The sequence below is a fragment of the Myotis lucifugus genome, unplaced genomic scaffold (genome assembly GCF_000147115.1).
Source record: "Myotis lucifugus unplaced genomic scaffold, Myoluc2.0 scaffold_184, whole genome shotgun sequence".
Classification (NCBI taxonomy): domain Eukaryota; kingdom Metazoa; phylum Chordata; class Mammalia; order Chiroptera; family Vespertilionidae; genus Myotis; species Myotis lucifugus.
In genome coordinates this window covers 2,408,709-2,433,154 of record NW_005871232.1, presented here as the reverse complement: position 1 = coordinate 2,433,154, position 24,446 = coordinate 2,408,709, and the positions used below count along the sequence as shown (strand labels likewise).

Below are 24,446 nucleotides of genomic sequence, written 5' to 3'. Positions count from 1 at the left end.
GGGGGCAGAGCCGGTGATCAGGGGGATATGGGGGTCCCCTGCCAGGCCTGAAGCCTGGGTCAGAGGCGTCAGGCCTGGGCAGGGGGCGGAGCCGGCAATCGGAGGGGCCTGGGCAGGGGGCGAGCCGGCAATCAGAGGGAGATGGGGGTCCCCTGCCCTAGGTCTGAAGCCTGGGTCAGAGGCGTCAGGCCCGGGCGAAGGGCTGATCTGGCGATCAGAGGGAGATGGGGGTCCCCTGCCCAGGCCTGACGCCTCTGGCTGAGGCGTCAGGCCTGGGCGGGGGGCGGAGCCGGTGATGGGGGGGAAATGGGGGTCCCCTGCCCAGGCCTGGGCAAGGGGCCGATCTGGCGATTGGAGGGTGATCGGGGTCGACGCCTCTGGCTGAGGCATCAGGCCTGGGCTGGGGGGGCCAAGCCAGCGATTGCTGTGAACTACAGAGGAAACACCTTTTCTGACCGCTCATTGGCTAAGCTCCCTGTATGCCACTGGTAATATTCTTAGTAACCTGGGTAATAAGAATCCAAAAAGGTGATCTAGGGTTTTTCACCACACTCCTGGCGAAAAAAACGAAGGTCCCCTGCTGGAGGGCTAAGAAATGTCATATCCTGCCCTAGCTGGTTTGGCTCAGTGGATAATGCCTTGGCCTGCCGATAGCAGGGTCTGAGTTCAATTCTGACTAAGGGCATGTACCTAGGTTGCAGGCTCCTCCCTGGCCGGGGCCCAGGTTAGGGCTTATGTTTCTCTCTGTCTTTCCCTTTCTCTTCCACATTCTCTAAAAATCAATGGAAACATATCCTCAGGTGAGGATAAAAAATAATAATAAAGAAATTATTATTATATGAAAGACACATCTTGAAAATGCCTAAAGAGAGTTGTCATTTTTTCATGGTAAAGGGACTGGAGTCTGTGTTGATGAAAAAACTTTGGTGGCTGCGGTGATTGGCAGAGGCTGCAGCAGCGGGGTGATAGGGCTGGTGCCTTCCCCTGATCAGCCCAGTCACCTCCCACAAAGGGAGGCCAGACTTCGGCTTAGGCCCTATCCCCAAGGGGAGCAGGGAGCGGGCCTAAGCCATCACTAGGACATCCCCTGAGGGTTCCCAGTATGTGAGGGGGAGGGGGGGGGGGCAGGCTGGGCTAAGGGATGAAAAGAAAATTATTTTTAAAATATTACAAGAAAATTTCCCAAATTGAAGAACATGAGTTTCTGAATTGAAAGGATTGCTGCAAGCATCAAAAAACCATACATGGGGATAAAGAAAAGAGTCAAAAATTTTCCAGAAAAATGAAACAGCTAATACACAACGAATTGTGAAGCAGAATGGCCCGAGTCGGTTCAACATAAATATCACAAAGTTCGGTCATGAACAAAATATCGTCATAATAAAGTAAACATTAAATATGTATTTAACCACAGACTGTATCATGACTGCACCCAGAGAATGGGAGACAGTAAGAGTAGGTGTGTACTGAGAGGAAAGGGTTGTATATGAGAGGTAAGTCCTCAGCAGAGAATCAATAATATATCAGTCTAAAATTTAAACAGAAATCAATAAATGGCACTTAAAGCCTACACTGTATTGTTTAGAAATAGGTAAGCGAACACCAGAAAATATAACTAAGAGTTGAAAAGTGCTATCTTTGGTCAAAGGAGTAATGGGAGTATAAAACGAACAGGGAATGGCTATAATAGTATTATTTTAATTTTAAACAGTGTGCATGCAATTACCTCAAAATAAAATAAGTGAATAAATGAAAGGAAGGAAGGAAAGAAGGAAGATTTAACAAAGCAAATCTACAAATTGTCACACAGTGATCTTCAATGTTCATCTGCATAGAAATAATAAAAACATCAAATATGTATATAAAGAGTTAGAAAAAATTATTCTGAGGTAGAAAAATGCATTAGTTTTAATATTGTTCTATATAAATGTGTGATTAAATACACATACAAAATTAATTAATTAAATCATATAAATATGTTTGATTATTACATCTATATCCCCAAACCATTCCTTGTAAGTTGGCCACAAAAACTGTTCAGTTCTTTGCAGTAGGAAACACGGGAAATATAAACCAAGCATCAAGAGTACATAAAGAAATTTAAAATCCATTTACCTGATTCGTGTTACTTTTCTTCATTAGCCTTCTTTCCAATCTAGGAGAAAATAATAAGTAAATTAAAGTTCTTTCTTCAAGTAATAAGAAAAAAAAACCTAAAATCCAAGGCAGCTATTTTTCACTTCTTGTTCTCTATCCATTGCAAAAAGTAATGTTTCCCACTTCCCAGATAATTTCTGACTGCCATGGTATTCAGACTAAGGTTTACTAGGCAAACCAAAGCAGAAGCAAGCATGTGCCTATAATGCCAATAAAAAATTGCACACCAAGTACATCTAATAGTGTAACATGAGTTTTAAAAGCATGTACTTATAAATTATCTCTCATCCGTTCAGGTAAATAACTGCTAATTGACAATATAGAGAAAGATAAAGAAGCAAGAAAGCACATTTTTCAAACTATAAGAATTAAAACTGTAGGGTGAAAGGGATAGCAACATGTGTACATTTTCGTTTTTACCAGAACACAAGAACAAGTGGAACAACTAGAGTCCATATACCATACATACATGTATGACCCAAGAGCTTATAGACTTTAACCCACATCACATTAAAGGCTTAGAAATGCTTCCTCATTTACTTTCATGAAAGACATCCTCAACTAAAAATGAATATGACCCTTTGAAAACATGTATGTGAATATTGAGTCTGTGCCACTTAACAACAAGGACATGTTCTGAGATATTCGTCATTTGCAAATGTCACAGGGTGCACTTAGAAAACCTAGGCCATTGGACTGTACTGTAATTGTGTGCACTGTACTTTTATAGAGCTGGCAACACAGTAGGTGTGCTTACACCAGCACCACCACAAACAGGAGTGATTGTGGTGTAATCCCTGGCAGCTGGCTTGTCTTTTAGGAATGCAAGTGTCAGATTTAAGCTTTGATGGCCTGGCCCAGGCCTCCACTTCAGAGAGGCATCCCTTCAAGGGAGGCTATCTCGGATCAACACATTGCAGCCACAGGCCACAGGACTAGATAACGAACCAGGCCACCTCCTTTGTTTTAGAGATCTTGGATGATTTAGATAACTGACCATTTGAAATACTTGTTTCTTTCTCTTCCTGAGCTTTAACTCCTCCTGTTATGTTTTAGATTGACCAGTAAAGAGGGAGCTATGAAACCCCAGACCCCATCCTCCTACCTCAATAAAAGCAGAACCTCAAGTCCAAGTACTCTCTCTAACCTCAACCTAGCTGTGTACCCCCTGGGGGGCTTTGTGGCTCCAGGGCTCAAGTAAGAAACACTTTTTTCTCAACGTTTCCTAATGGTTATTGCCAAAGGGTGTCTTGCAATGTAATAACCACAAGGGTCAGTTCAGTTGTAACCCTGGTTTAGGAAAGGGGGTGTCAGTGGGAAGCTCACTGGGCCCAAGGGAGTGCCCTCAGGCATTTGTAGAGATTGCTAATACACTGTGATGGCACAAAACAGTAATTTTCCTAAAACATTAGAATGGTTACCACCTCACTGGGCAAAAGGAATCCCCCTCCATTATAATCTTATGAGACCACCATCCTATACACAGTCCACCTGAAACGTGTTATGCAGCATGTGACTGTATTTGTAAAATATATATGTGAATTATGATATCTGCAGAAACAGTAGTTCCCTTAAAAATTATGAAACATTTGTATTAATGGATGTATTACAGACAGACAGTAAAACACAGAAACCTTGGCTGGCTTCCTTAATTTCCTAAAGTGAACACATATGTGTGACCACCACTGTTCCCCAAAAGACACCACTGCCCTGACTTCGAATATCACACACTAGTTTTGCCTGTAGGAAAAGGCATTATTTTTCAGGGATCTCTCTGACAGTCTAAGAGTCCCAATATCTGGACCCAAATAAAATGCTTTAGGGAGAGAGAAGCAGGTAGTCACTGAGTGGAAGGGGATGTTATTTCAGAAAGATGTGGATGTGTCTTAGGAAGGTGCTTTGTCTGGTTAGATGGTTGAGGTCAACCTGCAAGTTTTCCAGAGACTGTAGGATAGAGAAGCTGGTTTGTGCTATAAATAGAAGGGAAAGGTGTGTCCAGGATGAATGTACTGCTGAGGGTGAGATGGGGGAAGGGGAGCAGAGGGAAGAGGGGAGGAGGTCAGAGGAAGTTTGGACCTCCTTCCTGTAGGTACAAAAACACATATAAAATAAAGATAATAACCAAGCCAATATGTGCTGGAAGCTAAACTAAGTTACTGGTGCATCATCATCTCATTTGATCTCCCAATTGCTATAAAGTCCACAGACAGATACGGAGATTAAGTTTCAAAACTTAAGTATGGAACCCAAAGTTCAACAGTGAGTAGAGGAGGCAACCCTGCTCCTCTTTTCAGCTTCTATGTAGGATGAGAGACACCAAAAACAAAAAGGAAAATGTTCACAGAAAAGAGGCCATTGTACTTAGATACAGAATATACTGACTGTATTGTTCCCACCAATGAATGATTTAAAGGAAAAGAACCAAGTAATGCAGGGTCCACAAAGTGTTCTGAATTAGCAAAAAACTGAAGGTTTTGTCACTTGTATCTTATCTTTCTGTAGCTCAAAGGAAACGGTTAAAAGAAATCCTTACCCTTCACAAGGTCTGATTTTCTGACATGTTAACTTGTTTTATTGCTCTGTATGCTTTATGCTTTCACACTGCAGTGGGGGAAATCAAAAGAACATGATGTCCCTCAGAGAAAGTCACAGATGCAGAGAGGAAAATTAAACAGCAAATCATTGAGGAACCTATGATAATGCCACCTTCAAATGGCATGCCAACCTGCAAAGTAGTTAATTCTATCATTAATGCTTTCCAAAAGCAGGGGCCAAAATGAGAATACAGTTAAAAAAGAGAACTTTCCATACTGCTACTTGAGAAGGAGAGGAAATAAAATATCTGAATAAGTTGACATAAGACTATATCTGATGTACCGACTAAAAGGCATGTGGCTAAAAAGGCCTTCCTGCATCCTCATTATTACATCAAAAATAATATGTCCATGACAATAACTATAATGGTCAGGTAGCATGAAATTCTTTACATTTAATCCCATCAAACCCTGCAAAGGAAGCAGGGTTAGTATCCCCAACTTCTCAAATGCAGACATTTGGCCCAAAGAAGTTACATAACTTGTCCAAAGTTGCAAAATTGTCCAAGGTCAAAAACTTATCCAATTCACATTGTGAGGAAGTAGAAAAGGTTTCCAAATCATGCCTGTTGGATAGCAAAGGGAGAGTCCTGGCTTACTGATGAAAGCAACCAAATTTCCTTTCAAGTCCAAATCACATAATGATTCTTTCACTATTTTCTGGCTTCAAGTTGCTTTTGTTAAGTCCTGGGTAAAGGATATTGACACTCTTCCCCCAGCGAGATGGGGAAGTGTCTTGTTCGCCAGTGACTTGAGGACAGGAAACCAAAACAGGTCTGGATGGACTCTGCATAGATTAGATAACTGCTAATGAGATGTCTTTACACTGTCCACCTGGAAGGCACAGTAAAAGGGGCAGGTTGAATTTTAGTGGACACGAGCTGTGAAGATGCAATACGAGTTCCTTCTAGGACTAGTTAACGAGCAACTTAACTATGCTATCCTTGTAAGTAAAGTATCTACAGGAAAAAAATATGCAAATTACACTTGTAAGGTTATGGCTCTAAACGTTCAATTAAATCTGAGTACAGTAAGGCAAGAATCTTTGTAGCATTAACCCAATGACAATCAGAAGAATATTAGGGGAAGTGAGAGTACCGTTCCCTTATTCACAAGCATTCTGGTATAGCAATACTCAAACTCCGATGTGTTTACTGCCAGTGGCTTCCTCTCCAGAAAAACTACACTGATATAGGTGTTCAAAGAGTAGAAAGGAATGAGCATAAGAAACGAGGCTGCCCTAACCGGTTTGGCTCAGTGGATAGAGCATTGGCCTGCGGACTCAAGGGTCCCAGGTTCGATTCCGGTCAAGGGCATGTACCTTGGTTGCGGGCACATACCCAGTGGGGAGTGTGCAGGAGGCAGCTGATTGATGTTTCTAACTCTATATCCCTCTCCTATACCTCTCCCTTCTTCTCTGTAAAAAAAAATCAATAAAATATATTTTTTAAAAAAGAAGAAGCGAGGCTGAGGAAGGGAAGATTGAAGTTGAAATAATTCTGCAAGGCCTGGCAAACTCCCACTTCACAAGTTTGTACTTGTATGGCCAGTCCTTCAAAGCTTGTTATTTCCTCTTAGACCAGGGAGGGCAGTGATTTCACATTGGGGACCCACCTGATTGAGTGAGTGGCTGTCCAGAAAACACCCCTGGGAGACAAAGCTGAAATCAACTGCTATGTCTACCACGCAAACATAACACAGAAATCACAGCAGGGCCCTGGACGGTGTGGCTCAGTTGGATGAGCATTGTCTGATGCACCAAAAGGTCTTCGTTTCGATTCCCAGTCAGGGCACATGCCCAGGTTGTGGGCTCCATCCCCAGTAGAGGGCATGCAGGAGGCAACTGATCGATGTCCTTCTCTCACATCAATGTTCCTCTCTCTCCCTCTCACTTCATCTCTCTCCCTAAAATAAATAAAAACAGATTTTTTAACAAAAGAAAAAGAAGAGAAATCGCAGCAGGCATGCTTCATTTTTGGCAGCCCTCTCCCAAATTCTAAATATAATTTGGTCGTTTCTTCTCAGGGGAAAGATGGTATGTAATTAGACATGAATAATTTAGAGACCAATAACAGCACAAGATAAATTTAATTATATTTTTATATTTCTATTTTGTTTTTTCTATTAAAATTTTACTTTATTAGAAGAGTAAAAACCGTGGAAGACTTTCTCATTCTCACTCATAAGCAGCATGTTAAGCAAATGAATTTTTAATTTAAGAGAATACACAATCCAAAGTACTACAAAGTTAGTGCTTTCTTCCTCTCTACCGCTCAAATAAACACAGTTTAAGTGAGCCTCTTCTTTCTTTCCTCTGCTTGGAGAAGAACCTTCACCATCACTCAGGATGGAAGATTCAAATAGAGTTGAAAGGCCTCAGACAACACATGTCTAGCTTATAAGTGCTTAAAAACAAAAACAGCCCATGCCCTAGCCATGCTCAGTGGATTGAGCGTCGGTCTGTGAACTGAAGGATCCCGGGTTCAATTCCGGTCAAGGGCACATGCCCGGGTTGCAAGCTCGATTCCCAGTAGGGGGCGTGCAGGAGGCAGTCAATCAATGATTCTCTCTCATCATTGATGTTTCTATTTCTCTCTCCCTTTCCTCTCTGAAATCAATGAAAAATATATTTAAAAAACAACAACACAGAAACAGGCCAAACCACATCACCAAACCAAAACTTAGTAACTAACCTAGCTTCAGCCTGCCTTAGGAGTGGCATTTTACTTTTTATTTATTTTTTTAAATAATTATTTACTGTTGGAAGTATTACATGTGTCCCCCTTTTTTCCTGATCAACCAAGGAAGGTGATCTGTCTGATAACCCCCCTGCCTTCCCTAAGGGAATGTGTCCTTGTCTGAAATAATCCATACTTGCAACTTCTTAGTCCCACCCTCTTTCTGGCTATAGAAACCTTCCATTTTGTATGACTCATCTGATTTCCTCAGCTGAATTTTGTTTTTCAACAGGTGACTGAAAGGTGCAGTCTCCTATGGAAAGCTAATGCTGAAGACCCAAGTGTGACCTCAAAGCAAACATTTATTGGTTCGGGCGGATAAAGAGTGGCTTCCCATTAGGAGCTCTCAGTTAGACAAGGAGAAAAACGTGTAAACCAGTATTTACATTTCTATGTGGTAACTAATACCACTGAGGTAAGTATCAACATCGCGCAGGAGCACTCCCAGGCAGGGGCCAGGCACAGTTCCCAGGCATTTTATGTAGCTCATTTTAATCCTGAAAACAAGCATGTGAAACATCAAAATGCCTTCTCCCTTTTACTGATGGGAAATAGCATGTATGGGCACAAAAAAGAGTTTTCCAAACCAAAAAGGTATTTTTTATTCTAATTAAATCATCAGATACCCCACCCCTACCTTAAAATATAAATCTTAACCCTTATTTTCCCTTTTTCAGGCTGCCCAGGAGACGCTCAGTTTCCCAAAACTTTTACTGGGAAATCCACCAGTTGAAGAAATAACTTTCTAACTATTGATGTGCTAATCCAATCTTCTTCATATGTCATTGATCACAGCTCCTTGAGGGCAAGAGCCACACTTTATCTGCACCTATAATGACCTCATTACCTTGGACAGGAGTTGGAAAGCACCTAACAAAACCTCATTCATTTTTGTTACCAATTATATCAAATCAAGTTTCTTAGTTCAGCCCAGTCAAGTCATCTGGTTCATCCACCTTAACTTTCCACACTTAGTCATTATTTTCAAAATTGGATTACCACCCAGTCTCAAAAGATGTATTCATTGCTAAATGTTTGCTCCTGCAATTCCCTATAATGTCCTTCCCCTAACCCTGCTCTCCACCCTCCTAATCCATGTGTATCACCTGATTTAGAAACAACAATGGAAATATATTTGCAGTAATGGAGGAACTGTCCACATGCTCTTTTTTGACTTAATAAAAACTTTTTTTCTCTAAATATCATAGATGGATCCAATAAATTCTGGCTTAGTAATTATCTCCACATAATATATGATTATAGTTTAGCTTCCATTAAAACCATCTTTACACAGTCTAAATTTTTTAACTAAGATCAAAACCTTTTAATCCTTTAAAACATTTCTCTAAAGTATATCTAATCTCCTATAGTCCAAGTAGTCTCCCTTTGAAACAGTCACACTATCTCTCAACTCATCTTATAAGCACAGACTTCGTCATATCCCAAACAGTGTGTACTGCTCAGCAATTTAATAAATACTTTAAAAACTAATCTAAATGCCTTGCCTTTTGAACCTGGATTCTTTTTCAATATGAGAAGAATAAATATTTAATAAAATTAAAGGAACTCAGAACAATAAGAATTTTCTAACTTCCTTTTTTAAATACTTTGAAGTAATTTCTAGCTTCAAAAGAAAATTCAGCATGAATTGTAAAACCAAGCTACCATAATAAACTTTGCAAGTCACAAAAGCTGCCTTTTGTTTTCCTAAAAGAGGCAACATTTAGCTGGCTAATAAGAATGTAAGATGGGCACCTGGGCCCATTAAAAAAAAAAAAAAAAAAAAAGAATGTAAGATGAGCTATAAGGAAATCCCAAATTTATTCCAATATAGAAACAAACAAATTAAAATATTAAATACAGTCCCAGAGCAGATTATGGGAAATGTTTTTAACGGAGAATAAACTAATTTATTGTAACAGACATAAATCAGGTTTCTGCTCACCACTCCTATTTCTGGGGGATCTGCCACGCCCTCGGGCTAAGTTGCCATCTTCTGTATCACCTGCTATAGCTCCACCCACACAGCCACAGCTGGGCCTGGAAGAACACCTGACCAAGAGGCAGACGTTCATAGGCTGGCCAGGAGCCTGTGACTTGTGTTTACAGGCAAAGAGCTGGGGTCAGCCAATCAGATTCTCTGCCTCAAGAACTGGAATCAAGAAGCCTACAGGAAGCTGCCAGTTAGATCTTAGGGTAAGAGCAACCTTCATGGGCCATGTCTGGCATAGAAAGTGAGAACTGAACCCACACCACTTCCTGAGATCCTCACACCTACCGAGTTCCCCTGCCTTTCTGGAGTGAGACTGGCCTGGTTTTTTCAACCAAAAAAAAAGGAAATGAAAAAAAAGAAACAGAGGTCATCATAGCAACTTAAGTTACTTTTTTATGTAACCACCTATTACTAACATGGTTAGAATAAAGCCACCTTGTTCCTTAGACTAAATGGAAGAAACAACTTGTACCACTTAAGAAATCTGAGGTCAAATGTTAAAAGAAATGCAGTTTTATTATTTTCTATTTCCTCTCTCTTCTGGACTCTAGGTTTCTCACTATACAATGAGGTCAGTTTATGAGAAGGTCTCTGGGTTGTTTTCCATGGCTTACAATCCTAGTACAGGATTATTTATACATGCTTTTTGAATACTTCTTGTTTGATCAATTATTTCATAAGTTTAGAACTATACATACTATTTCATAATCATTTTTATGTCACAATATATGAACATGTTTCCAGGCTACTGAACTATTAAATATTCTTCTATATCTTTGCCCCATTTCTTTTTTTGAGAGATGCCAGATTCACTGCTTTGTCAAGAATTAGGGTTTTTCCCTCCCACTTCTAATAACATTTATTTTCTTATAAGAGTTACTTTGGTTCACTATAAAGTTCTGAAAAACATAGTAACATCTCACCAAATTGAGAACATATATGCATACTATTTTGAAACTTGTTTTCATTCAAATTGCATCCTAAACACTTTCCTATCTCCTTAAATGTACTTCTGGGGTTATTTCCTGATTTTTTATGTATTTTTTATTGATTTCAGAGAAGAAGGGAGAGGGAGAAAAAGATAGAAACATCAATGATGAGAGAGAATCACTGATACACTGCCTCTTACACACCCCACACTGGGGATTGAGCCTGCAACCCAGGTATATGCCCTGACCGGAATCAAACCATGACCTCCTAGTTCATAGGTCGATGCTCAACCACTGAGTCATGCTGGCTGGGCATTTCCTGATTTTAAAACAAGAGTTCCCAGAACACAATTTCAAATGTTTGTCTGGAATCAAGGTCATCATTAAGAACACTGATAACTGCAATACACTATAGCTATGGATGCAAGAGATATGTACACAAATTGGGATGAACAACCCCAGGAGATACCCTAAATCTGTTCTGTTTTACTAATTTTATTTTTTAAAAGAGTTCTGCATATTCAAGCTTTTTAATGAGTGGTCTCTCCCTCATGAAAATAAAAGAGACAAACAGCTCTAAATGAATCTAATGTCTGCACAGTGAGTTATTAACTCAGACTTGTCCCAAGTTACATTCCCAGTCTCTATATAATAAGAATAAAAAGAAGGAGACAGGAAAGCACAAGGAGAATTATTTTCCTACTACTATGACTTGGGTGATTTCAAAACAACCTCTATTTCTGAATCACTAATGAAAACCTATGTCAACAATTTAAATGAACTTTTCTTTCCCACAATTAGTATGAAATACATATCCTTCAACACATCCAAATTTGTACAAGGGTATTTGGAGAAGGTTTGGTCCAACACCTGCAAATTCTCCCCCATCATTCATCAGAAGCCATTTCTGCACTGGTCATAGTTTCCTCAAGCTCTGAGGCTTAACTGATTAACCACAATCCAAATTTGAGGTCCAAGCAATTCTGTGAGGTTAAAGATGCCTTTTTAAAAGATATAATCATCTAATGACCTTCTCTACATAATAAATCAACTTTATCAATCTGTTCTGAAAAAAAATATGTTGAATAAAACAAAACAAAACAATCTGTTCCATAAAACATTTCATATTCAATCTATACGCATCCAATTAAACAAACGAGGTGGTACTGTCGGGTAAAGAGAGGGTATGTTTACCAGAACTAATCTCTGATCTTGTTCCTGTAAAGTGGACATTACAGTTGTCTGGTTCCCTAAGTAATCAAGTAATTTTTTCAAGATATCTTTTATTGAAAAAGTATGGAAGCAGCACCATAAAGAACACGCAAAATTTATATCCAATTCATCCACAGAGCTTAAAACTGTATCTGCCAATTGACAGGGATTGAAGAAGTTTTCTGAACAAGTGAATGTTCTCAAACAATAACATTTTTCATTCACCAAAAATTCTTTCCCTCTACAGGAACCACCAGAATTAGTCTAGATGAGATTATTTGACCTGTCTCTTATTCGTCTTAAAAAGTGGGAGAGCTACACAAACACCTGCTAGGGGAAGACTGACAAGCCTCACCCTAAGTGTCCAGTTCTGTCAGCATTTTAAAAAGTTCGAAATATCTTTTCCAAAATAGCCACAAACTTGTCCTGCAGTTCCATAGTGTGCTGTTTCCATTCAATTACATTAACTCTCCAAGTGGCTCCCTTTGAAAGGTCAAAATCACTCATTAGAAAATAAACACAGCTCAGTCTAATACATTTGCCTGCAGCAAACTGGTAACGCAAAGAAATGGCTCCCACCTCAGTAGGGGCTAAATCTAGTCCTGCTGATTTATTTTTTGACTTTTAGAAAGTCTTTCCCCCATCTCTGTGCCGCTCGGTGGGTAGAAGGGGTGTGTGTGTGTGTGTGTGTGTGTGTGTGTGTGTGTGTGTGTGTGTCTCGTGCGCACGCGTGTTTAATCCATAAAACAGGGATCTGGGTGGGATGTTCTCTGTCAGCTGTGATTCTATATTCAAATGAATTGCATTTACAATTATTCTAATTATTCTAACTATTCCAAATTATGAGCAAGAGTCAAGTTTGATTACTGTTGATTAAAAAATTCCCATGGGAGGCAATGTAATATAATGGTCAGAGATAAGTATGAAATTAAGAAATGTAAATATGACACCTGGTAGAAGACATTAGAAATATGTGGGACATTTTGGAGGGCACAGTCATTGGGGTCTTAATTGACATTTAGTGGGTGGGTACCAGGGAAGCTAAATGACTTAAAATATGTAGAACAGGCCCACACATAAGGTCCGGCCTTAGATAAGTACTGTGAGCAACACTGAAGAATCTGGATTTCAGACTATGAGGCTTCTCATTAGCAGTGTGACTTTTAATGACCTATGGTTAGAGGTCATTTAATTCTGAGCCTCAGCTCCTCAGAGGAACTTACAAACTGTGGGCCTGTGTGTTCAATTATCCTCTTCCGTTTCCTTATCCATATAACTCGGGCAAAAAAAAGTTGCAGGGTTTTGATGAGTAGTGGCTCAATGCAAATTAGCAACTGTTATTACTTATGGGAGGTAGTTATTAATAGGTGCTCACTGGGTGCTCCCACATTATAGAAGTTAGATATATACTTTCAAAAGCTCAGTAACTACACCCATCTTGGATCACCACTGACAAGAACAATTAGTTAAAAGGAGTAGAGCCCATTCATTGGTGATGCTGTGATATTTTAGCAAATTGTCTTTCAAACAAATCTGTAGGCTAGTATTTTGTGTTTTTTAATTTAAAGTAAGACATACTAATTGATTGACCAATGAGGTACAGTATACACAGATTTCCAGGTTTGTCCCAAAATTTAATTGTAGTAATTATAATATGATTAATAGTCTAGAGAATGAAATGGCAAAGCCCAGGTTCCAAACGCCAGGTTAAATACTAAAACATCTAAACAAAAACTCACTACCAGTTTCTTTAAACATCCTTAGATCTTCCTAAGATTTAACTTTAGAAAGGTGATGAAAAACAGAAATTTGCAGAAATATATCGATATGAATAAGAAGTTTAAGCACACCCCCTCAGGTAGGTTAACATGCACAAAGCTGGCAGAAAAATATCCCACGAACTGGTGACACGGAAGTGCAGGTGAAAAACAGAGCAGCAACACAGTCCTTGGGAAGCTCAAGACTTTCTGCCAACAGCCACTCGGCACATTCCCCACATTCAGGTACCTGCAGCTCCGCATCCAGGGAAGCGAGTGGCCCCTGTGCCATCATGGTTAGCTTACAGTTCTTGGATTTTAATGGGGTGCTGGGGCTCAGAATCAAGACTGCTGTTTCTATCGAGAGGGACTTACTTAACAATTAAATTGTACCTGCCTGAAATAACACTTTTTGAAATACCTTACTTTTAGGAGAAAATGTTTAAATAGAAGTGATGTAATTAACCAGTTCCTTTACACAATTGCTGGCAGGATGGAAACTATGATAAACAAGCTAAATCCTAAAAGGTGACTGGTTTTCCACACAACAGATGTCCACAGAAAGCCTCCCAAGATTTTGTATGTACAAAACTTAACAACAAAGGATGTACCATAAGGATATACCTCTCAATTTTGTTTTAAAAAGAGTTCATGTCTAACTGAGAGTGGTTAAATTCTGATTGTTCCATACATTGGAATCGTGTAGCCACTTTTTAAAATGGGTGAAACTTGTATGTGCTGATATGTAATGATCTCCAAGAAGTATCAGACAATGAATAGAGCAAAGCATGGGATAGTGTGCATATTGTATTCAGAATGCTGTATTTGCATAGAACATGATGGAAGAATACACACAAAACTGAAACTCTGGGGAAGGCAAGGGAGGACTGGAATGAAAGGAAGGCTTTTCACTTTCTACCTTCTATGTGGCTTAGGGAATTTTTTAAACCACGTGCATATATATTTTTTACTTAAAAAGAAACAATTGAATGTTTTTTTAAAAGTAAAATAGCAGATGTTCCCTACCTGTCAGTTTTTCCTTTAATACTGAGGCCTATATATTCAATGATAAGCATGGCCAATGAAGGCAGGTTGTTTTAAACAAAGTGGAAAATCACAGTTCCTTGCTTCTCTACTACACTGCTAACCACCTTTCCTACATTTCGGTAGATGAGCTACGCACTTTCCACAGCCGCCTGCAAGAAACAGGCCTCCAAAACATGTGAAAATTGTCTTTTGTGTTCTGGTATAAATAATCCGTTAGTGGCTATAAATTTCTTGCTACCTGTATTGTCAAGCGGGTTGTGCCAAGCACAGAGTTCTGTACAAAGTAAACATCATACAAAAGCACTCTGCTGGTTGTCCGCTGTTCTTTATTCCTCAGCCAAATGCTGGGAACTGGCGGAACCTGCTCGTGTCAATAAATATCAACGTACAGCTAACTTATTAAATAGAATCACACTGTGTCCTCTGCCACCACCCCAACATTATGCCCAATACCCCCACCACTACCACCATCTGCAAAAGCAACCAGGCACCCGGGGGCCCACAGCACTAGCAAATGCCCCCAACTGGCCCATTCCTCCACAAAGCTCAGGCCATGCCAGCTCCTACGGTACAACAGCTGTCATCTCTCCAAGAAGGAACTGACGTGGCCAGAGCTACCAGAGGGCCCCTGGAGCCCAGTAATCAACCACCTCTGGACCTTCTGAAACACAATCCTTCCTACCAGCACCTAGGCCTGCCTACCATCCCGGATCCAGTCAGTCCAAGCTGTGTGACCTTCAGCAAATTGCTTAGCCTCTCTCCTCCTAAATTTCTTCATCTGAAAAACGGTACTGGAATGCCACCCACCCAGAGCTCACAGAGCTGAGTAAAGCTTTCGGCACATAGGCAGCATGTTGGCTAATATCACTGCCATGATCTTTAGGCATGACCAGCAACAGCCTCCTATTTGGTCTCACTAATTTAACTCTAGTTTCTACCCAGTAATGAAAGCGACCGTAAAAGTGTGGGGGGTGGGGGGGGTGGAATCACCCTGGTTATTTCTACCCTCCTGTCCCCACTGACGAGGGACAACAGCCCCCACAGTCTGCCGTTAGAATGAAGTCCAGAACCTTGGTAGCAATCTCTCCAGGGCACACTTTAGCCATCATTAACTTGGAGAACTCTGGCTTCACCCACACTTCTCCTCCCCTGCCCCCCAAAGAGGGGAAAGGCCTCTCTGCCAGATGCTCCCATACTCCTTTGTTGAACTTTCCACACACACAGTAAGATGCCTACTGAGGACCGTTCTGCACTAGAGTATGAGGTCCATCCACCAGAAAGGTCGGACCCATCTCTTCAAGTATTACAATCCATACAAGCCATCTAGTGTTAGAGCTGGGAGATAGGACAACCTAGCCTCATTGTTGTATCCCATTAATCCTTTTGGAATTGAATTCAGAACCAATGAGATTCTTTTAAGATAAACAAAAAGGTTACTGGGGATTAAATTCCACAACCTTCAGTTGACCAGTTCAGATCAGATGATTCATCCACTTACCATCTAACACTGGGCTTAACTGAAAAGCATGACTCTCCGTTACAGGTTTTATTTTAGAAACATCTTGTTTACCCATCTGAATGCCAACCCCGGGTTATTTCTGCATGTTGCTTTTCCTCTCAGGCTGAGCAAGCTGCTGTTAAAACCCTGAGTGAAAGTATTCTGGTATCACCCTCCAGGGAATTCTATTTCTAAGAAAAGCCCATTCATTTTTGATTGGACAAGATGAAGAGAATGAAGACTTCAAGCAAGTTAGGGGTTGGGGAAGTAAAACTCAAGGTCTCAATGAATCCCCACCACCCCCGATTTCCCAAAGAATGCTGTTTGGGTGGGTTGAAATAATGTAACTCGCAAAATATGTGACTGGGATAAAAATCCCTTTTATCCTTCAGAGGGAAGAATTCACAGCCAACCACGTCAATCCTTTATTTATTTTTCCTTTTTATAATTATTATTTTTAATTGTGGTAAAATACAATTAACATAAAATTTACTGCCTTAACGACTTTTAAGTATATAGTTCAGTGGCAATGAGAACATTCACATTGTTGTGCAACCGTCACCACCATCAATCTCCAGCACTTTTTCACCTTCCCAAGTGAAACTCTGTTCCTACTAAACAATAACTATCCATTCCCCCCCACCCCCCGCCCTTGGAAACCACCATCCTACATGCTGTCTCTGTAATTTTGATACTCTAGGTACTTTATATAAATGGAACCATACAGTTATTTGTCCTTTTGTGACGATTTACTTCACTTAGCATAATGTCTTCAAGTTCATCCATGTTGCAACCTTTGTTAGAATTTCCTTCCTTGTCAAGGCTGAATAATATTTTACTGTTTGTATATACCACATTTTATCTACCCACTTATCCATCAGAGAACATTTGGGTTGCTCCCACCTCTTGGTTACTGTGACTAATGCTGCTATGAAAATGGATGTGCAAATATCTCTTTGAGATCCTGTTTTCCATTCTATTGGATACTCAGAAGTAGAATTGCTGGGTCATACAGTAATTCTATTTTTTATTTTTTGAGGGATCACCATACCGTTTTCCATAGAAACTGTATTATTTTACATTCCTACTATAACATAAGGGTTCCAACATCCATATTTTTGTCAACACTTGTCATTTTATGGTCTTTAAATATATATACGTGTGTGTGTATATATATATATATATATTATTGATTTCAGAGAAGAAGGGAAAAGGAGAGAGAGATAAAAACATCAATGATGAGAGATAATCATTGATTGGCTGCCTTCTGCATGCTCCCCTCAGGGCATGTGCCCTGACCAGAAATCAAACCATAACCTACTGGTTCACAGGCCGATGCTCAACCACTGAGCCACGCCAGCCTGGCTATGGATTTTTGGGTTTTTTAAATAAATAGCCATTCTTATGGCAATCCTTTGGGTTTTTTTTACTTTAAAACTTGTTAATTGAATTAAACTTTTGTCCCACCTATGCAGTTGGGTAAGAATATTAGCAAATCTGGTTCTCATGAGTATGCTGAATAATCATCTTCTGAGAGGTAATTTTAATAATGTAGTTAAACTAAAAAAAATTAGGGGGCACAAAACCATCTTTGCATTCAGATCTGAAACTGCCACTTCTGAGGTAAAGTAACTCTTCTCTAAACCTCAGTTTCCTCACTTGTGAAATGGAGCTGTGAATACATGTGTGTTAAATTTGTGGGAAAATTAAACTGCAAAATTGTATAAAGCACTTAGCATGTGCCTGGCATCTAATAAGCACTAAACGAGTAACAGATGATAAGGAGGAGAAAGGTTTCATTATTACTAAAATACCATAAAATGTAAGTCACTAAAAGATCTCATATTTAGCACTTTACATATGCATGTCCTTCCCAAATTTATTCAGATCATGTTATTTGATACAATTTATACACATACTCCTCAAACCTCAAAATTGTCCCTGCAGTCACAAAAGCATGTTCTTACATATCCTATATAATAAAAGTGTAATATGCAAATTGACAGAACAGCATAACGATCGGTCACTATGACGTGCACTGACCACCAGGGGGCAAACGCTCAACGCCAAAGCTGCCCCCTGGTGGTCAGTACACAAGCGCTGCTCAGCCAGAAGCCAGGCTCACAGCTGGTGAGTGCTGAGGCAGTGGCAGAAGCCTCAGCAGGCGGTAAGGAGAGAAGGGTCCTGGACTGTGAGAGGGCGCAGGCTGGGCTGAGAGACCACCTCCCCCCCACACCCCCAGTGCAAGAATCTCGTGCACCAGGCCTCTAGTAAATATATAAACATTCTCTAGAGCAGGCAGGCTGTCACAAATTAAACAGTGGTAGCATAGTACAAAATTGCACCTTTTTTCACAATTTGAAAAGAGCTTATCACATATTTCATACTTAATTTTATACTTAATTTGGTTATAGCAAAAGGGTAAAGCAGCCAAAAAAAGGGGGGGGTAAAGCATATTGTGAGATAAATTTGCTTTTCTATGTTTTCTGGATTAATTAAAGAGTTCATGACAATGGGCTGTCTTTTTTTATGTTTTTATTGGTTTCAGAGAGAGGAAGGGAGAGGGAGAGAGATAGAGAAACATCAATGATGAGAATCATTGATCAGCTGTCTCCTGCATGCCCCCCACTGGGGATTGAGCCTGCAACCCGGGCATGTGCCCTGACTGGGAATTGACCCAGGCAACAATGAAGGACTATCTTTTAAAGTATGGCTTAGGCTAATTTCATATACTGTATTAAAAAGCAAAACAAAACCAAAAAAACTTAATCTGATGAAGACTATCTACTTAGCATCTTTATCTGGCTTCTCATTGAAATTCACAGAACCTGAGAGAAAGACTTAGGAACATTTAAATCAAACTCCTACCAAATAACTGCTGTCACTTTGTTCTTTCTATAAATTTACTAACAATTTATAGTAAAACATAACATACGTGGGAACCTGAAGCAGTTGTAAAAGATCTATGCACACTTCACATTTATGCACATGAAAATGGATTTTACAATAAGAATTACCTCAAAAGGGTGCTGATTCATCATCAAAACACTTAAAGACCCTCTACTGTGTGTGTGTATGCACCAGGCATTTTTCTGAGCACTCCACATTTATCAACATTTTTTATCTCTACATAAAGATTCTGATTCAGGTTCCATTAATATTATTACATTTTGAATTACTCCTTAAAATGTTGACACATTATTTATATACTCCACTGAGAAGCATTTATGTAAAATAACACTCTAAAACCTTAGTTATGTTACTGGCTCCAGATTTCTGAACAGTCTTCATCTCTCCATCTTGGCTATTATAAACCCATATTACCACCCACCCAAGGAAGTGGTTCAAAACACTGGCATGCTCTGAAGATGGCATTTGTTTAGGTTTATTCCAGGTTTAAACAGGAAACTGTTTCAACCATTATTATGTTAAAATGCTCTGAAATTACTTTCTAATTTCAATGATTATGGTATATGGATATATAATTTTAAAATCTTTCTTTGATGGTTCAAGATTTAAAGAGGGATCTCAGCGGATTTTTCAAAGAACTCTTTAACCAATCCTAGGGAGGCTCGTGGCCACGGGACGGATATCTATCATCACTGGGTCTCCATGATCCCTGGGCCAGGCAGAAGGAACTGGGCTAAAGAGTGACTGGTAACAAAATATGCCCTATAAAATAAATTCCTGAAATTAGCTTCCCACTCTAGAAGACAGAAAGACAGTACACAAAACTATGTTTTGAGTATGTGGCACTTCCTTCTATCCCCACCTCCCTCTGTGTTTTTACTGTAACTTGACCATCAAGAAGAAACCAACAAATAAGAATGTCAGTGCTTGAGGTATCATCTCACACCTGTCAGAATGGCTATCAACAACAAATCAACGAACGACAAGTGCTGGAGAGGATTCAGAGAAAAGGGAACACTCGTGCACTGCTAGTGGGAATGCAGACTGGTGCAGCCACTATGGAAGACAGTATGGAGTTTCCTCAAAAAACTAAAAATGGAACTCCCATTTGACCCAGTGATCCCACTTCTAGGAATATATCCCAAGAAACCAGAAACACCAATCAGAAAGGATATATGCATCCCTATGTTCATAGCAGCACAATTCACCATAGCTAAGATCTGGAAACAGCCTAAGTGCCCATCAGCAGATGAACGGATTAGAAAACTGTGGTACATCTACACAATGGAATACTATGCTGCTGTAAAAAAGAAGGAATTCTTACCATTTGCAACAGCATGGATGGAACTGGAGAGCATTATGCTAACTGAAATAAGTCAGTCAATGAAAGAAAAATGCCACATGATCTCACTTATTTATGGATAATAAAGACCATTATAAACTGATGAACAAAAATAGATACAGAGGCAGAGCAGCATTGAACACTGTCAAACTACAGTGGGAAGCCCAGGGAGGGTTGGGGGGGGGGGGGGAATTAAGAGATCAACCGAAGGACTTGTATGCATGCATATAAACATAACCAATGGACACAAGACACTAGGGGGTAGGGGAGGCCGGGGGAAGGTCAAGGGGGGAAAAAAAGGAGACATATGTAATACTCTTTGTAATACTTTAAGCAATAAAACAAAATTAAAAAAAAAAAAAAGAACGTCAGTGCTACCAAAAAGGAAACTTTGTCAGTCATGGTCTTTACTTTTTCCTCCTTCATTGGCTTTTGAAATCTGAATCCTACCTCCAGAGAAGCTACAGTACACCCTAGCATTCACATCCTTGGAACTAGTTGTGCTGTTCAGATTAAAAGTTATGTAACAGCAGAGTCTCTGAACTTCAGAACTCCAACCTCTGAGAAAGAACCATGGCCACAAACAGTTTGGGGGTGGGGGGTAGCAGAGCCCTGATAGAAGCCAGGTCTCTCGAATCCAATTCTAGGGTTTTTACCCCTGCTGATCTTTGACCTGCTGCCCTGGTCCTGCAACATGATTCAAGCCACCCAGATATGTGGCTTGTGAATGCTGACATTTTATCCAAAGAGCTAAATTAGATAGAAGCACTCTTGCTGGCTTGTGATGTTTCCCAGGTTCCCTTTGCATATTTTAATCTCATCAATCGTCTTAATGACCTTTCCGGCAGTTTTCTTTTCCCCAGGATCCAGCACAGAATCATAAACTGCTTTTAACCCGTATGTATCCTTAATGTTCCTTCAACTGAAACAGTTCTTCAGCTTTTGTCTTTCATGCCATTGACATTTTCGAAAAATACATGCCAGTCATTTTAGAGAATATCCTTCAGTTGGTTTTCTCTGATGTTTCTTCATGATTAGATTCAGATGCCCCGTTCTTGACCGGGGTATGACATCCAGAGGCAGGTGACACCATTGTCCCTTATTGTGATGCTAATTTTGATCCCTCCTTTAAGGTGTTGCAGGATGTACTTTCATTGTTACAAATTGAACATAATTAAAGCATAGTGATTAATCACAAAAACAATATGTAATTATATATGTGTTTTCCGATGGTCTTAGGCGACCCCTGTGAAAGGGTCGTTCGACCCCCAAAGGGGTCGCGACCCACAGGTTGAGAACTGCTGGTATAGATTATTAAATTTGGGGGGAAAGCAATGACACACTTTGATTTCAGAAACTGACTCAAGCATTCGATTGGTGAATATATCCTTGCCAAACACCTGTTACTTGCTGGGCATTACAGACATATCCCTGCCTTCGGGGAGTTTTCATTCTAGTTAGGAAAGCAGGCAATGAGCAAGTAAATAAATAAATAAAATGCTGTGTGATCCTGTGACAAGTGCCTCCCGGAAAATAAAGCAGAGACAGGCACAGGGAGGCCCGAGGGAAGAGCAATTGAATTTGCAAATACTGTTGTGGCCTTCAGTCCATCCCCAAAACAATGCAGAAGAGATCTTCCTACAGCAGAAATTGTATCTTGTCACTTCCTGCTTAAAACCCAAGAGTAAGTAAGAACCTCTCTGCACAGAGTGTCCCAGCCTCTCCATAGTCATCTTTTGGCATCCTCTCTAGCAGTAACGCCTATGCTTCCCCCAGAGGGCCCTGTTGTGCCCCCCATTCTCAAGTCCTCACCCCACTTGTAGGACCTCCTCTCCCTTGTCCATCCAGAGCACCTCCCTGGGGATTCTCCTTCGATGCTGAGAACTGGGTAGAGGGAAGGAATCCAGTCCCCAAACTCCATCACTCTAACACAAATAAAAACAGAGTTCTAAATTATGTGAACATTATAACAACTATTCATAATTATCTCTTGTATACATGATTTTATGCAAAATTTTATATTACATACTAAAGTACTTTTGTTACATTTTTTAACTATCCTAGGCAGGGCACTTAATTAAACATGTTTGATTTTTCCCTCTTCTCTGTGTTAATTAAGAAAACTAATTTGCAGAGATAATTCTACATGATTCACACACAAACCAAGAAAAATTTGCAAGCATTTCTTGGACTGAAACAGCTTGTAAATAAACATCATGAATATGTGAACACCCACAGGCAAGTAGTGCAGAATCCACCAACATAAATCAACTGAGTCACACTTCAACTCAATTCAACAAGTCATATCGAAATCCTTATTATAAGGTGCTCTGTGCTGTGTTTGGTGCAGCAGGAACTTAGAAAAAAACTATAAGATAGGAATCCCACTTTTAGAAAGGTTAGACAATGTGGTGAGATGTTAAAATACATGGTGTCATTAAAACCCTAATAAAAAATCTTAGAACTACTTTTTAGATAATTAGACATAATTACATAAACAATTACAATTTTAAGTATGGGCATTTAACAAAATTAAAGTTGCACATCTTGCTTACTGTCTGCTTTTGTGCTTGTATGTTTGCTGGGGGAGTTGGGGTTTTTAGTTTCTTTGAACAGAGGTCTTCCTTTGTAGACAGAGACTGTCTTCAGTATGTACTGTATTTGTAACTCACAAATGCCTGGCGTGGGCCTGGCCTCCTCCTGTCAACAGGACCCAAGTGCCCCGGTCTGCTGTTCTTCCACCAACTCCCTCCTCCCACAGAGGCCCCTCACCTGACAAGGCGGCGCCGATCTGTGGCTACAACGGATCAGAGACGCTTACCTGGGTGATCATCTCTACCGCCTGTTAAAAGATGACTCTTGAACTTCCACACAGAGATGATTGACAAGTGAGGAAAGAAAAGAAAAGAAAAAAAGCCAGAACAGCAAAAGGAATCAGGAAGGAAAGCAATGCAGGCCTAGACTCGTCCCATGATGGAGCTCCTGTGGGAGGGAGAGGTCAGTCCCCAAAAGGGCGGATTCCTCCTACCTACCCACCTGAGAGAAGAAAGGTACTCACCTGCACGCCAGCCCCGCCCCCCACTTTTGGGTCTGGAAGGGTTAGTCTTTTAGGCATTCCAACTCTGCCCGTATTTCACAACATTTCCCCAATGAGTTGTTTCTAGATTCACTAAAATTTTAGGATTTTGCCAATTAATGCTTTGCAGATACAAAATTTTCTCACATGAAAATATTAAGGCAAGGAAAAAAGGATAAGAAATACCTTCCCTTTGAACCTCTAGATTCTTAACTGCAAATGTGCAGTATGTAGGTAGATGCCCTCAAGACCTCACAGGCTTTTTCTAAGGAATAAAAATATGCAGAATTATAAACACACATCAACTTTTCCACTTTTTTTTTAAATCCTCACCTGAGGCTATTTTCCATTGAGTTTTAGAGTGGGAGAGAGGGAGGAAGGGGAGAGAGAAACAGTGATGTGAAAGAGACACATTGATTGGTTGCCTCCTGCAGGCTCCCCAATGCAGGTCCAGGATGGAGCCTGGAACCCAATTATGTGCCCTCTACTGGGAATCAAACCTACGACCCTTCAGTCCATGGGCTGACGCTCTAACCACTGAACAAAACCAGCTAAGGCAACTTTTCAATTTTTTATTTTTTATTTTTTTTATTTTTTATTTATTTTTTATATATTTTATTGATTTTTTACAGAGAGGAAGGAAGAGGGACAGAGAGCTAGAAACATCAACGAGAGAGAAACATGGATCAGCTGCCTCCTGCACACTCCCCACTGGAGATGTGCCCGCAACCAAGGTACATGCCCTTGACCGGAATCGAACCTGGGACCCTTGAGTCCGCAGGCCGACGCTCTATCCACTGAGCCAAACCGACTACGGCATCTTTTCAATTTTTAAAAAAGTTCCTAAACATGGGTTGATTTGTCATGGGTCAGAAAATGAATTTAACATCCAAATAACATTCTTAGCACAAATCAATTTCTCCCATATAATGCAAACAGAAAAATACAGTTAAGGTCCACCTGAAATAAATCCCATTTAGTAATAGCATCAATTAGGCTGGCTCTTAAATGGCAACAATAACACATATTTATTTTCTCCTAACCCCTCAAGTAATAATACAATTTTGGTCACACCCATTTAAGTAAGAGGTTAAGTAACTTGTGCAAGGTTACATAACTAGTAAGTACTAGTGATTCAAAACTGTTCATGGCAATAGATTTATTCTCAAAAGTTAGTAAGTTTAGGAACACAT

General features: G+C 40.1%; 1 protein-coding gene across 7 annotated transcripts in view; it reads right to left on the bottom strand.

The window, feature by feature from the left end:
* Window positions 1-24,446, bottom strand: part of SGMS1 (sphingomyelin synthase 1) — a 207,417-nt gene that overhangs the window by 107,225 nt on the left and 75,746 nt on the right. For 6 of the 7 annotated variants that reach the window (XM_023760512.1, XM_006096638.3, XM_023760508.1 and 3 more), the window contains one exon: window positions 2,116-2,155. The exons of the other annotated variant lie outside the window; for it this stretch is intronic. The gene's annotated coding sequence lies outside the window, so the exon portion shown is untranslated. The remainder of the gene's footprint in view (window positions 1-2,115; window positions 2,156-24,446) is intronic. 7 annotated transcript variants of the gene reach the window in all.